At 36.2% G+C, this 13,947-nt stretch overlaps 1 pseudogene across 1 annotated transcript; it reads left to right on the top strand.

Moving 5' to 3' along the window:
- The first annotated feature begins 280 nt into the window (after positions 1-280).
- Positions 281-13,578, top strand: LOC143238259 (aquaporin AQPAe.a-like; annotated as a pseudogene). Its single transcript, XR_013020476.1, has 3 exons — positions 281-1,285; positions 10,744-10,824; positions 11,483-13,578. The product of XR_013020476.1 is annotated as an aquaporin AQPAe.a-like (transcript).
- The last annotated feature ends 369 nt before the right edge of the window (positions 13,579-13,947 follow it).

Raw genomic sequence — 13,947 nt, 5'->3', positions numbered from 1 at the left:
TTTCTTATGGGGACATGCTCCCCGACCCAGCATTGTAGTTCAGTCATATACTATTATTATTCCTCCTATTAAAGCAGCATCCATCTTTAGATATTTCTGTCTGTGTCCGACTTAGACCAGGTTTATTGTAAACATTATAAACAACTCACTGCCACGTGGGGGGGATGACGACTCACTCAAAAGATCTGATTGCTTATCGCTAATACCAAATCTTTTAGTGTGTTTTATAACGTGATTTGTCGTCATTCGCGTTTTAGAAAGCTCTTTGCACATGCGAGCGGAGGCGTTTTTTTTTTGTTGGCAAACTTCCCTCGCCAGTTGACTTTCTTTTTAGAAATACAGATATTTGGAAGCCTTACTCGGTTTGTAATGTAGGTTGAGTGAATCTGACTAATAAGCTACGTCTTACTGTATGTAGTTTCGTCTGAAAATTCGTTCACTTATTAAAATCTTATTATATTTGATATATCATTTGTGGCATCTCCGGAATTTACAGGGAATGAGCGTTTCTAGGAGTACATATGACGTCAGATATCGGACCGTTTACCTACGGCTGAAACGACTGTCGCTCCCTGATTGGTCTGTTTTTAGCTCACAGTAAAAAAAAAGAAAAAAAGCTAATAATACTACCCTATAAGAAAAAAGTTGTAACTGGTGGAACGTCTTTGCGATTGCATTCTTAACGCCACTGATCAATTTTGAGCAAATCTTGCAGAATGGGGCACGTTCGAAAGTTTCGAGCGGTTTGTGGAATTGACGAACTTACCGTCAGAAGCACGTTATGGAAATCATTCTTAGCTGAGTTCATCGGAACAGCGCTTTTGGTGCTTGTGGGCTGCGGTTCCTGTATCTCCGGCTGGGACGAAAACTATAAGCCAACTATAGTCCAGATAGCTTTAGCTTTCGGATTAACTGTAGGTACTGTGGTTCAGGCCATATGCCACGTCAGTGGTGGACACATCAATCCTGCTGTCACGTTGGCTTTTTTAGTTACCAAAAAATGTTCTTTTATTCGAGCTGTTTTTTACGTTAGTGCTCAGTGCTTGGGCGCCATTACAGGAGCAGCGGTCTTAAAGGCACTGACCCCTACGAAGCAGCAGGGGTCATTAGGGGCCACCACAATTCACGCGCATTTAAATCCTATCAAGGATGTATTGTAGAGATCTCTATAACTTTCATCCTGGTTTTTACAGTGTTCTCTGTTTGTGACGACAACAGATTAGACGTCACCGGATCTGCTCCTTTGGCTATTGGGCTTTCCGTGACAACTTGCCATTTGTTTGCTGTGAGTATACTGACTGATTCAGATATAACCTTTATAACCAAAATATACTGTTTTAAACGAGGATGGAGGGTACATTTGGAGTAACGTTTAAGTTTTCTCTAGTCTAAATGACCATGCATTGGTTTCTATAATTTCATGATGCAAATATATCTTCCAGTTTATTACAATGATAATATGCAATAATTTCTAAGATCTAAAACAAAATATTAAAATATGTGCAAAGAAAAGATATTTTATCAACTCAACGCTATTTAAATTCATTTGAAATTGTAACGGGTTAATATGACCCAAGTCGTAACAGACATATTACATAAGTTTAGTAACGAGTTACACACTCAGATAAATAAAATGATTTCTCGTCTAGTTCTTATTTCAGCTTTGTTTTTTACCGTTATATTTTTAGTCATTTTATAAACTGTCTGTTGTAGTTAAACTAAACAAAACTTGCGTTTATTTTTAGTAATACAACGGGGCAAAGAAAAATAATAATTTGTCTTAGCAGTTAATCTTTTATTTTATTATGGCAGTGAAAGTGTCTCTCTGAAAAATGATCAAAATGTTGTGAAGTTATAATGAAATTCAGATCTTCATTTGATCAGTGGTTGTTTTATTAATATATAAATTTAATTTTTTTGGTGGTGTAAGAAAATGCCTTTCGCGCAACAAAACTTTGTTCGTTCATTAATTTGAATAGGTGAAAAAAGTTACCCGTCCATAATTTGAAAGTGATAGACTAGAGGGAAGGCAACTAGTTAACAGCAACCTCCGCAAACTCTTAGGCTTCCCTAATCGAATAGTGGCCCCAAAGTACGAAAGGCGATTTCGCGGCAACGGGACGTGAACCACAGACTATCAGACTGATAGGAATCATCTTTAGCTTTGTGCAAAACTGTGAGACAAATAAACTGTACAATCCCATGCTGGGAGAGCGATAAGTCTCCGGATTTACAACGCTAAAATCAGGGGTTTGATTCCCCTCAGTGGACACAGCAGATAACCCGCTGTAAAAGACGATAGCTTTCAGTGAAAGGTTTCTAGTGTTTTTCAGGAAAACAGCCAACCTCCATTCTCCAGAATATTGGAATCAGAAGTGGCTGATTACTAGTTAAAGAGGATATTTTCTTTTGTAATTTTGCAAATGAACAATATCCTGTAAAGGGTAGTAGGATGGATTATGTCTTTCCTCTAATTTTAAAGTGCGATATTCTTCTAAATCCTGGTCCTCTGTTGGCAAAATGCTTATCTCCGTTAAACTCTTAGTAAAGGAGCGTAACCTTTTTGTGACTTTAAAATATTCCTCAAGTGCTTGGTTATAGAAATAAAAGAAGAAAATAAACATATGTGGCACAATAAGATGGAGTCGTAAGTTATGATTGATTTTAAGATAGACTTAGCTTGATGTTCCTGAATTATTTTTTTAAAATTTTTATCACCCACTTTTAATTTTGTAAATTATTTAAAGCTCATATATTCACTTTTGGTAGTTTGGCTCAGAATTGAAAATTGAGAAATATTAAGCGTGTAAAACGATTTTCTGTCCTAGTCACGTCGTTACAGTCCATGTCGTCACGTCCATTCATGCTCTATCTGACGAACATACATTTTAAAATAGTTCTGTAGCGCACTTTTTATTATAAGAGACCTTTTCTCAAAGTTGTCATATGCAAAGCATGTCCTTTTAGCTTTTCACTGCATAACTATTCTAAGACTTTCAAATGTCCGTTTCAACAGTGTGATAGCACAAAAATCCATAGATGCTGCATTCAGGAGCTTAACCACTACGTCTTTTTATGGAATAGCCTGAACTCTTGATTAATCATTCTTCCGTTGTTCGAGGTATCCGACAGTTGAGCATATATGCAGTTGAAGCGACTTGTGCGCATGAGACTTAATTATTACAGGTCTCTTTCTGGTTGATCCTTGGCGTCCCAAGCTGACCCATGTTATTTTGTTTTCAAATTTTAATAAGTGAAAAAAGGTATTTACGTCTTAGAAATTCTAAGATCTGAATGTATGAATAGTGTGTGTCGGAAAGTTCCAGTTTTGTCCCCAAAGTGCTTAATTTTTGATATTGCATCTCACTACTTGCGAAACACGAAATAATATCAAAATGCATTCTCATACACGGTTTTGTAAAGGATTTTATAATGACTGTGATTTTCACTTGACTTACTAATTTGCATTTTCCGAATCGTTTTAATATGATGTATTTAATTCTCTATATGAACGCCTAAGAATTGGCACGGTTGCATCAATTGGTTTGGTTTGTTTTGAATTTCGCGCAAAGCTACACGAGGGCTATCTACTCTAGCCGTCCTTAATTTAGCAGTGTAAGATTAGAGGGAAGACAGCTAGTTATCATCACTCACCGCCAACTCTTGGGCTACTCTTTTACCAAAGAATAGTGTGATTGACTGTCACATTATAACGCCCCCACAGCTGAAAGGGCGAGCAAGTTTGGTGCAACAGGAATTGGAACTCGCGACCCCCAGATTATGAGTCGAGTGCCTTAACCACCTGGCCATGCCGGAGCCTCGCATTAAATGGAGCAGACTGATTAAGAATAAGGTGAAATTATGGTTTTATAAAATCATGTGCAACCTATAACGTCTTGAACTTTAACATGTAAAATAATAATGAAGATCGTACATGTGGTGAACCGTAACATTATAAACTTAAAAGAATAAAATACCCAATTATAGGTTGAAAGTGGTACCAGGAAGTATTGCAGAACAAGACATACCATTCCTAATTTGGAATTAACAATCTAGGATGAAGTCAACTAGTTAGTCAACAGCATCTAATCAAACTTTAGACAACTCTAGAAACCAGGTTTTAATTCCCCTTGATGAACAGAGCACAGATAACTCTTTGTGTAGCTTTGTACTTAACTACTAACAACAAAAACTCTTATTTGACCAAATAATTTGATTTGACAGTCACTCCTATTATGTATCCAGCGCCTTTAAGTGCGCACCTTTTTATTCATTATTTTTGCGGCAAAGGAGCTGCGAACCCTCAATTCTCATATTCAAAGTTTCAGTACGTTAACCTCTTAGCCAAGTTCGACCCAATAGCAAAACATAAGATATATTTTATTTTAAAGTTATGTATACTGTTATGATCCTACAGTGTCATTGAAAAAAACAAACCCCGCCAATTGAACAGCAACGACTTAACTGAAATGATTTTCTGCTGTCTGTTGACAAAAAGGCCTATTATACGATTATAAAGATTACTTGTGAAATTTCATTAAATATTAGTTAACTGGTTAAAGGATAACTGTGCACAATGTTTTATTCTCGTTTTGTTATAAAATGGCATCTAAACATAAGAAAAAAGAGAGACTGAGGCCTGGCATTAACAGGTGGTTAGGGAGCTCGACTCGTAATCTGAGGGTTGTGGGTTCAAATCCCCGCCACACCAAACATGCTTACCTTTTCAGCCGTGGGGCGTTATAATGTGACAGTCAATCCCACTATTCCTTAAAAAAGAATAGCCCAAGAGTTGGAGGTGGGTGATGATGACTTGCTGCTTTCCCTCTAGACTTACACTGCTAAATTAGTGACGGCTAGCGCAGATAGCCCTCGTGTAGCTTTGCGCGAAATTAAAAAAAAAGGCTTTGAACTCGCTTAACTCTTTTTATCAACACCAGTGTGATAAACATCACACGATTAGGAGCTCCAAATTACACTTTACTGTGCCAATTAGGCTTCAGTTGCTATTGGTCAAGCGAAGTAGTGTTTGAGTTTTTGTTGAATTTCTTGTCTTTGAGAACAATCGCATGCTTCCATGGTTGTTATCTATGGGACATTAAGTCAACTAACAACCAAACCTGCACTGAAATATTCAGCAAACATGCGCCAGGAGAATTATCTTTCAAGACGGAAATGAATACATCCAGATCATTGCGGGTTATTCCGGTTATCTCAGGATTACCTTGTGTGGGTGTGGCGAAAATTGGTTAAAAAAACGTGCAATTCGGAGAATTTATATGGTAACTGATAAAACTATCTGACTTAAGTGGTTAAGATGTAACTAGAATCAACCGGTTTTAAAACTTGTTTATAATTCTTTCATAGTGTTGATAAGTTGAAAGTTGAAATAGTGAAAATATTTAATTTTGATAAACGTAGCTTACAAAGTTTTTGTATATTTTCAGCCTTTTTACAGATAATGAATGGGTGTGTATGTATTTGAGAGTAAAGCTGCATTGGTTTACCTGTAGGATATACCACGAGAAATCGAACCCTAGATTTTAGAAGCGTAAGTCCGTAGATTTACCGTTGTCCCTTTAGTTCTTTGGCCCAGCATGGCCAGGTAGGTTAAGGCGTTCAACTCGTAATCCGAAGGTCGCGGGTTCGAGTTCCCGTCGCACCAAACATGCTCGCCTTTTCAACCGTGGAGGCGTTATTATGTGACGGTCAATTCCACTATTCGTTGGTAAAAGAGTAGCCCAAGAGTTGGCGGTGGGTGGTGATGACTAGCTACCTTCCCTCTAGTCCTACACTGCAAAATTAGGGACGGCTAGTGCATATAGCCTTCCAGTAGCTTTGCGCGAAATGAAAAAAACAAACAAACCTTAGTTCTACTAATAAAATAATTGCTAAGGCGAAGAAATAACCGAAAGCAAAATAAAATAGAATATAAATTAATGGTGAAAAACTCGCGAAATTAAAATATATTTATTGACAACACGAAAACAATATTCTGGACAACAACACTTCATCAGGTTTCTGTGGTAATGACATCTTACACAGGTCTTCGTATTGTTTCTGTTACCTCGTACAACACTTGTAATGTTGCTGTTGACTCTTGATATGTTTATTTTTTTGTTACCATCCTATTGTCAACGAGTATCTCAGTAATATATATGTTTCTAAATCTAATTCTTAAAACGTTTGGTTGTTTGAAAACGGAACAGTTTAAGTTAATGCATTATAAAGAAAAAAACCTTTTATTAGTCCTCATTTCTAACAATGATCGAAGTTCGTGTCCTCTTCTATATATGTTCACATTTGAAGATACAGTGGTAACGCGCTAATCTTTTGTTTAAGAGCTGGGTTTTTTTTAGCTCAATAAAAATACATTCTGATACTCTAAGGTGGAATTCGTCCCGGGAACAGAGGTAACGTTGAAGTAACTGGAAATAGGCTTAGAAAGTAGTTGGTAATAGTACTGGTGTTGTAAGGCTTAACATTATGTTATTCTTTTATTCATCTGCAGAGACTGGTTTGGTTGATTCGATATATTCCTGTTGTGCCTGGTTGTATACGAACTCGTATACCACTGGCGAGAGAATTCAACGAATGTTGTTTTCCTTCAAAGTTAAAGAATCTTATTTACCTGAACCATGTTTTCAAAGTCACATTTAAATGAATTTGTGGATATTTCACAATTATCTTGTTAACCAAGTATGAAATGATACCTAAGTAGGGTATGACTAAAGTAACAGTTTTTTTGTTTATCAAACACGACAGCGGATGGAGTGTTTAGTTGTTTTTTATGGATTATTCTATTAATTTGTTTTGAATTTTGCGCAAAGCTACACAAGAGCTATCTTCGCTAGCTGTCCCTAATTTAGCAGTGTAAGACTAGAGGGAAGGCAGCTAGTTATCACCACCCATCGCCAAGTTTTGGGATACTCTTTCACCATCACTTTATAAGGCCCCCACGGCTGAAAAGGTGGGTCTGTTTGGTGTGACAGAGATTCGAACCCGCGACTCTCGAATTATGAGTCGAGCGCCTTAACCTGGCCATACCAGACTGTTCTATTTAGAAGCGACAACAGAAAATAATTTCTTCTAAGCATTTGTTTAATGTTCGCAGAGGCTTCAAATTTTTTTAATTTCCCGATATCTTAAAGGTTCTGTATAAGAGAATTTTTAATTAGATTTTTTTTTATTAGAGGAGTGAAACTTTTAAAATAGGAATAAAGTGAAAGTTCGTTTATTCTAAACTTTGGTGGTAACTATACCCTGGTTATGTTAAGTACGAACGTATGAGAACGAGGGAGTTTGCCATTGTGAACCGTGTCTGTTTTAAGCTATTACTGCGAGAAATAGAACCCAAGATTTTATCGTTTAGTGGCATTTAAGCTATCAAAAGCAGTCTGTAGAGTCACTTTCAAAACCAGGATAAAAAACAAACTATCTTGGTAATGGTTGATCGTAAGTGAATATACTAGAACCAGTTGGTGAACCCTTGGGAGTGCAGGTAAAAACCCATAGTGCGAGCCCATTGGTCAGATCTTTTTGGTACATTTCTTCCGTTGATTTTTCTGAAAGGGGCCGAAGACCTAGTGGAGGGATCACCTGTTTTAAGCACTCGCACTATTATACAATAGTGTGTTGTTTGTCAAACATTAGACACTAAAATTACGTTACACAAGGGACACTTAACGTTACAATTTGTACTGTCGTGATGTTATTGAAGCGGGTACATCTCACGAATTACTAGAAGAATTACATACTCTGTAGGCTACAACACAGCATGATATATGAACTTCAGGATCAGAAATAAAAATATATGTTACTCTTAATTCTGGGTTTATTTATTTTTGAAACAGGACACTTTCCTGGACCCTGCGGAAGTACATCTAGTGCTTAATTGTTTGTTTTATTTAGGGGACACCATTTCTGACAACCTTAAACTGAAGAAATATGGGACAAGATCTTTGTTTCTGAAACTCAGGAGAACATTTTCATGGAATAACTTTTTAGGTACTTTGAAAAACTCTTCTTAATTTTCCAAACATTTGTAAATTGTTTCTATCAGCGCCCTCAAGTGGCATAGCAGTATGTCTGCGGAGTAACAACGCTAGAAACCACATTTCGATACCCCTCGTGAGCAGAGCACAGATAGCCTATTGTGTAGCTTTGTGCTTAATTGCAAACAAATCAATCACGCCTGTCTAAAATAATATCAAAATGAATTGCTATGCTTATCGGAAACGTTATAAAGACCAAAAACAGCTCGAAATAATCACTACAATTTGAAATGTACCTGAGTGTGTTATCATAACACCTTCAATCGTTCTAATGTAATAACGAGAACACGAAAATGAAGTAAACAACCAACCATTTTATCAATGTTTGTTTTACTTCAGCTTCATGTCGTTACAGGTTACCTTTTGCTGTTGTTTAGATAAAGTTGTCTACTGCTGAATATATACGCTTGTTTGCGTTACCTAATATCCATAACGTACCTTTCAGCTTAACTTGTCAGCATATACACCGTCATTATCAATTACTAGGCTTATCAGTTTCGGAAACAATTTCTGATACCTGTATGGACCTTACAAAAGGCATGACATTATATTCAAATTACATACCACACATAGAGGGTGGTTCAAAAGTTAGATAGAGGTTATATATTCTAATCTTATTTACGTTTGCTTACATTTTTACCTGGATAAGGGCTGCTATCAGGAAAAAAAATATATTATTCCATATATACGTCAACGTGCTATTAAGCACAAAGTTACACAAAGGGCTATCTGTGCTCTGCTCACCATGGGTATCGAAACCCGGTTTATAATTTTAGAAATTATACATATATATATGTATATACAGAGAAAGAGAAACAGAGAAAAGTGAACAAGAGATGTGGGGCAAAAGAAATTATTAACACCGTTTGAAATATTCGCTTTAGGATTATTTTGCTATATGATTGTCGAGTGCTTAATTCTGTAACTTAACAAATCTAAGTACAAACATTGTAAAGCAGTAGGGTGTTTGTAACGAAATAAGATGTGAAATTAAAATATTTGAATGACTGTACCAAATATATTAGATTAAAGCAGGTGACATGACAAATCACGTTGGTTTGGTTTGAATTTTACGCAAAGCTACTCAAGGGCTATTTGCACTAGCCGTCCCTAATTTAGCAGTGTAAGACTAGACTCACAGTGGTTCTTAACCTTTTTCATCGTCTTACCCCCTGAGACTCTCCAGGGTATTACCGTGACCCCTATAATAATTTTTGTAATGGTGAACTTTGCGTAAAGGTAGAATAAAACAAAACTATATAAAGATCCTAATTTATTGAAAAATGTTACAAATAAATGACCTTGATAAATGCTACAAGTGTTAAACAAATGTAAAATCCATGGAATTACTGAACATCATACAAAACCTACATATTCACTGAGTGTGAGGGTTGATATATTATATATATATAATGAGAAAATATACTACATACGATGGAAACTTTGACATCTAAATTTTAAATTCGATGTATTAATATTATATAGTTTAAAAATTTAGGCAATTCAAAACGTTGTAATATATGTAAATTTTTACTCAAAATTAGACAGGTGGTTGCGCAACAAGCATCTTGACGCAGTTCAGCTGCCGCACTTCAACGTATTTCTCATTGATGGGCAGTTACAGGCACTTGCCACAAAAACTACAAACTGCTCCGTGATTTCCCCAATAACTCCTAAACCTTCCGTGAATCCCCGAGAAACTTCAAACGACCCCCAAGTTAAGAACTACTGGACTAGAGGGAAGGCAGCTAGTCATCACCACCCACAACCAACTCTTGGGCTACTCTTTTACCAACGAATAGTGGGATTGACCGTCACATTATAACACCTCCCATAGCTGAAAGGGCGAACATGTTTGGTGTGACGGGGATTTGCACCCGGGACTCTCGAATTAGGAGTCTACTGCCTTAACCACGTTAGAAGATGTAAAGTGATTTTCACAACGGTTCGAATATAGATTTAATTGTGTTATAAAACTTTGTTCGTTCGCGGATGTTTAATATTTTGAATATATATATATACAGGTTTCATAAATTTTAATATTTTAACATTGGGAAATTTAAAACGTTCAGTTCCCTTGGGTTAAGAAATGGATTATTATAATAAGAAATTAGCTTTCCTTGGACTAGAAAATGGATTGTTATAATAATAAGTGCGATTTCTTTGGACTAGAAACGAGATTGCTATAATAAAAAGTCCGGTTCCCTTGGACTAAAATGGATTGTTATAAAGTTGGATAGGATTTTTGGCGTTACGTGGTAAGTTTTTTTTATATCGCCTTGTTTGTTGAATTGCGTCAAAACAACTGAAGGGCTATCTGCTATAACAGTCCCTAACTTTGATTTGATAGGTTAGAGAGAGGGCAGGTAGTCAACACAACCAAGCGCCTAGTTTCAGTTACTTTTATCAATAAATTATGGGATTGACCGACGCATTATTATGCTTTTTCGGTTGAAAAGTTGAGTATGTTAGGCGACAGGTTTCAATCTTATTACCTGCGAATTGCCAGTCGAGTGCTCTGAGCATCAGCTCGTGCTAAACTCTTCGTTTTGCCTGTTTATGTGCATTGAACATAAGGACGAATATTCTCGAACCAGCTATTTCGATCTACACATTCTGTTGTCATAAAAACCATCAATCTACCTGTCTGTCTTGTGTTTGATAAAACACTTATTACTATTTTTTATAGATCAAGTATACGGGTGCCAGTATGAACACGGCAAGGTCGTTCGGACCCGCTGTTATTTCAGGGGTTTGGGAATATCACTGGGTGAGTGTCAGCTATCTTATTAAGTATACTGCCATTTATGTATAAGGAACCTCACTCTATGGAAATCTAATTTTTATAGCTTAAAGTGCTTTACGTCGAAGTTGGTAGTTCAGGATAGGAAAGAAAGATCAAAATAAAAACTCTTGTTTTAATCTTTCATAAATGATCACATTTTTTTGTTTTTATTCACAAGTGAAACACATCCTCGCTTCCCACTGCTACTGTTGGATTATCACTTGTAATATATTACTTCAGGAGATATTTGATGTTATATTGATTGCCTTACAGCTGCACTTCGTTAACGTTTAAATCGTCAACTTTATTTCAATACTACTTTAACACCATTATTTTCAACATTATTTAAATACTATATGAGTACAATAATTTTCAACTTTATTTTAAAACTACGTCAACACAATAACCATTGTTTCAAACCTTCTAGAGTAACTGGATGTAACAATGTTTTAAAATGATTGACTCTTTAGAAAATTTCTTGACTTCATTTATTTTCAGGATTTCAGTTTCTTGTTAATGTGTTTCAACTTCTGTTTTCAAGAGACAACAACTTTATTTCTGACGCATTTAGTCCAGTCTTTATTTTCTCAAAATAAACATTTTTTTTTGCAGCAACTTGAACCTTTTCCAAACTTTATTCCAGATTTACTGGCTAGGTCCAATCCTTGGAGGGATAGTTGCGGGTATAATATATCAGCATATGTTCTCGAGCTCTCCACCAGATCCAGAAAAACTGGAACGTTTGCGATTAAATAGAATTCAACGTTTAGAAGAGAAGGAAGCCGTTGAGGACAGATCTTCATTTGTATAAAACTTCTTGTTCATTAACTGTCAAAATCCGAAGAATAATGAAAACAAAAGTTCCGACAGAACATTCTCCTTTTAAACACTGAAACCATTTTGTTTTAAAAACAACAAAAAACTGCATTTCTGATGACTAGTAGTTCTTATTGAAAACCTTAAAAATCTTTCAGAGCTCTTAATCTTTGAGAATTATTCAACCGTAATGAGATTTGGTTTGATTTGTTTTGAATTTCGCGTAAAGCTACACGAAGGCTACCTGCGCTAGCCGTCCCTAATTTAGCAGTGTAAGAATAGAGGGAAGGCAGCTAATCATTACCACCCTCATTCGACTCTTGAGCTACTGTTTTACCAACAAATAGTGGGACTGACTGCTACTGCCGAAAGAGGGAGCACGTTTGGTGTGACGTGGATTCGAATTCGTGACCCTCAGATTGCGAATCGAGTGCCTTAACCATCTGACCATGCCGGGTCTTAACTAGGAAAAGTCCAACTTTATAAGTGGTCAAGATGAAACGAAATCAAACAAACGATATCAATTTCTTCAATACAGACGCTATAGTAACTGTGGTAATATCTAGCTGACACAGACGCTATATTAACTGTGATAATGTTTAGGTGACACAGACGCTATAGTAACTGTGGTAATGTCTAGGTGACACAGACACTATAGTAACTGTAGTAATATCTAACTGACACAGACACTATACTAACTGTGGTAATATCTAGCTGACACAGACGCTATAGTAACTGTGGTAATATCTAGCTGACACAGACGCTATAGTAACTGTGGTAATATCTAGCTGACACAGACGCTATAGTAACTGTGGTAATATCTAGCTGAATAATAATAATAATAAATCTGTCTACACAGAAGGAGGAGAAGACTCACACATAATTTTTTTTTTTTTTTAGAATGGCTTCTTTAACATGTCAATGAAATTTTGGTTTTTAACCAATATAATTAAAAGTACGACATATAGCAATGTTCACAATTATATTCTTCAACTGTTATGATGGTCATTGTTGGTCAACGACGTCAACAAGAGATATTATGACGATCATCTTCTTTCGTTCATGAAGTTGGGGTGGATGGAATTAATGGAAAAATTTGGTGTATGAAATGTAAGTAGGCTAGTGTGACACAGACTGTTGTCTTGAAATGTGAACTTAATCTCACACAGACTGTTGTCTTGAAATGTGAACTTAATCTCACACAGACTGTTGTCTTGAAATGTGAACTTAATCTCACACAGACTGTTGTCTTGAAATGTGAACTTAATTTCACACAGACTGTCGTCTTGAAATGTGAACTTAATCTCACACAGACTGTTGTCTTGAAATGTGAACTTAATCTCACACAGACTGTTGTCTTGAAATGTGAACTTAATCTCACACAGACTGTTGTCTTGAAATGTGAACTTAATCTCACACAGACTGTTGTCTTGAAATATGAACTTAATTACACACAGACTGTTGTCTTGAAATGTGAACTTAATCTCACAAGACCTGTTGTTTTTATCAATGAATTAATACCATGTAACCTGTTATTTTCATCTGTGAACTTAAATCCAGGTGGCCTGTTCTCTTTATTTGTGACACAGACTGAGCTTCGTCTGAAAGAACCCGTACTGTCTTCAGCATACCTGATATGAACAAGCATAGACGACAAACTGATTATTGAAATATAATTTCAACGCATGAAGTAAAAACGCAGGACCCTAGTAGTGACGCAGGGGTCAGGTTCGAACTCCGACATTCATATGTTACTCTCCGGGAAAGGGGGAACACTTAAGAATACCCATCAGGTATGGTAGCAATCGGTCCATGAGTTCGTCAGTCATAAGCAGGTGCAAAACACATACACTTTTGTCAAATAATGGTTTAGAATATTGAAAAAAGTGTCGTGTAGCTTATTAAATAAATGACTGGTTGATACAAATATTTTTAGTTGTTATTTCTTCAAAGAGAATGTGTCACGTTTGTTTCAGAAGTTAAAATATTCTCCCAGAATCGCATTAAGTATTTTTAACAGCTCCAAACACTCCGTAGTTGTGTTTATTTATTTATTTTGTGTAGTAACAACATCACGTCTAAAAAAATTCCTTAAACATTGTTTCCAGTTGGATAATATACTATATATATATTTTGGGACCATGCAACTTTATACAGTTCAAGGTTTCACTCTAAGAAGGAGTCTCATAACATAACGGTAATGTTAATGTTTTCTATTTACCTCAAAACGTTATTTATTAAGCCTAGCTTCACAGGCCATACTTCGGAATAAGCAATTGTTCTGAACAACCT

The sequence above is a fragment of the Tachypleus tridentatus genome, chromosome 13, assembly GCF_004210375.1.
Source record: "Tachypleus tridentatus isolate NWPU-2018 chromosome 13, ASM421037v1, whole genome shotgun sequence".
Lineage (NCBI taxonomy): Eukaryota > Metazoa > Arthropoda > Merostomata > Xiphosura > Limulidae > Tachypleus > Tachypleus tridentatus.
This window is presented reverse-complemented; position numbering and strand designations above follow the sequence as displayed.